General features: G+C 40.0%; 1 protein-coding gene across 1 annotated transcript in view; it reads right to left on the bottom strand.

The window, feature by feature from the left end:
• Nucleotides 1-2,500, bottom strand: part of LOC125046640 — a 32,835-nt gene that overhangs the window by 12,320 nt on the left and 18,015 nt on the right. The gene's annotated exons all lie outside the window — the stretch shown is intronic.

Genomic DNA, 2,500 nt, shown 5'->3' with positions numbered 1-2,500 from the left:
CGTAGGCTGATCGTCAGCAATAAGCAAAGAAATCAAACCATAAGCACTGAAGTCATGGCACTACTCACCTACTCCAGGCTCTGGCCCTTCAGAAGTTTCTCCAGGTCCAGGTCCTTCTGGAGGAGTTTCTCCAGGTCCAGGTCCTTCTGGAGGAGTTTCTCCAGGTCCCTCTGGTGTTTCACCAGGTCCAGTTCCTTCTGGAGGAGTTTCTACGGGTCCTTCTGGTGTTTCACCAGGCCCAGGTCCTTCTGGAGGAATTTCTACAGCTCCAGGTCCTTCTGGAGGAATTTCTCCAGGTCCCTATGGTGTTTCACCAGGCCCAGGTCCTTCTGGAGGAATTTCTACAGGTCCAGTTCCTTCTGGAGGAGTTTCTACAGGTCCCTCTGGTGTTTCACCAGGCCCATGTCCTTCTAGAGGAGTTTCTCCAGGTTCAGGTCCTTCTGGAGGAGTTTCTCCAGGTCCTTCTGGTAGTGGTTCTCCAGGTCCATCTGGAGGAGTGCCACCGGGTTGGGGCTTTTCTGGAGGAATTTCACCAGGTCCAAGTCCTGTCAATGGAGTTTCCCCAGGTTTTGGAGTATTTTCTCCAGGTCCAGGTCCTGTTAGAGGTGCCTCACCAGGTCCAGTTCCATATAGTTTTATAAAAATTAGAAACGATTTTATTTTTCATTCTTTTGAAATTTAACTAATTACTTTCTGCCATTTTGGCTTCTATTTTGTCACTGGGCATGACCTACGGATGTATATTTGTAGCAAGAATCTATATTCAAATTAGGTATGATTTTTTATTGCTTTAACAAAAATGCAGTATAGACAGATGCCAATTTTTTCACCCTAAAGGTGAAACAGTGTTTAGTTAGTGTGCAAAGTATTAGATTTTGAAAGCAAATATTTGCCTGTAAGTGGGTGGGGGAGGAGAAGGATGGAATCAATGGAAATGTTTATTATTTTTAGGTAAAACTTAGCTATGCCATTAGAAAAAACCAGAGACCCTGTCCATATAGCAAATGTGAAGAAAGTGCCATAACCCATTCCATCTTTATGCAAGGAGATTGGTACACGATGGACCTCACTTATCACTTCACAGTATCAGAAGTTCGCTAATTTGGATATTTGCTGCTTGTTTAGTTGTGATGCCATCACTACCTGTTTTTGTGTATGACTTAGAGAGGTCAATTCTGGTATATAAATAATATTTTTCCCTTTGATATATCTACTATTAGCCATTCTGGTAGAGTAAATGATGGTACCACAGATTCACTGGTTTGGAAAGCCTGCTAATCCTGCACGTGTCGGGGTCTATGATTTCTTTATTATTTTAGGAAGGGAGAAACTGGCAACTCACCCGGGGGTCCGATTCTTCAGGTCGCGAGAAAAAAAAAATAATTCCTTAAATGGCAGCAAATTTCTGTAAAATGCAATAGCGATATTATATAATACTTTAAAAATCCCAAACATATGTAAGCACAAGTATTAAGAGTCAGATGATGAAAAAAAAGCAACCTGGCAAATCGGAGATCTCTTCGGTTCAGGGTTGTCAGTTTTCCCTTTATAGAGATTAGACTACGGTAGTGAAGATCTGTATGCTTATTTGTTGACACTGAGGCTGTGTGCGTGTGTGTGTGTGTGTGTGTGTGTGTGTGTGTGTGTGTGTGTGTGTGTGTGTGTGTGTGTGTGTGTGTGTTTCACTGATTTTCTTATTGTTTGCAGGATGACACATTGTTAAAAAAACTTTCCTTTCGAGATATACCCTTCGTGTAATGCACGTACAGTTTGTGTATCTATGTCTATTGTTTAATTCAGACAGAACTTTGTTGAACTTCATGCATGAGATTGCTGACGTATTATTCGGATCATTAAAAAGACAAAGGTCATTAACCAGTGTTTCATTTGTCACTTTCTTGATTTTGTCGAACTGTAATGCAGCGTTTTTTCAAGATCAGTGTTTATAAGCTGTAAAATAGAAATAACAATACTTATGGTAATAACGATAATATTATTGATAGTGATAACAATAACAGTGGTAATAATTATTCTAATGATAATGGTCAAAATAAACCGATACTAAGGATTCCAATGATAATGGAAATGAGGATAATGATGATGATGACTACGATAATAACAATAATGACAATAATAATAATAATTACTTACATCACATGAGGCTAGCGCAGCGTGCTTCACTCAATGAATTTAGCGCGACCATGCGAAAAAGACGAGTCGAATAGTTCGCACCGTTATCCGTATATATCCGTATAAATATACCGAAATATCTCGGCACAAATAACGAACGCACATTATGTTTTCTTCCTGTAGAAGGTATTGGGGCCTGGATGGCTCCGAATCATTAATGACTTTCTGAATATTGATTTACCATGTTCCTCGACACAGATATTCGACTTAGGCGGTTTGGTCCTTTCGATAGAATATACCTTCAATACGAGGTTTAAACACCTATCTGGGAAGGTATGTCAGAAGTGCCAGGTATCAATCAAGCTTAGCA

The sequence above is a fragment of the Penaeus chinensis genome, chromosome 39, assembly GCF_019202785.1.
Source record: "Penaeus chinensis breed Huanghai No. 1 chromosome 39, ASM1920278v2, whole genome shotgun sequence".
NCBI lineage: Eukaryota > Metazoa > Arthropoda > Malacostraca > Decapoda > Penaeidae > Penaeus > Penaeus chinensis.
This window is presented reverse-complemented; position numbering and strand designations above follow the sequence as displayed.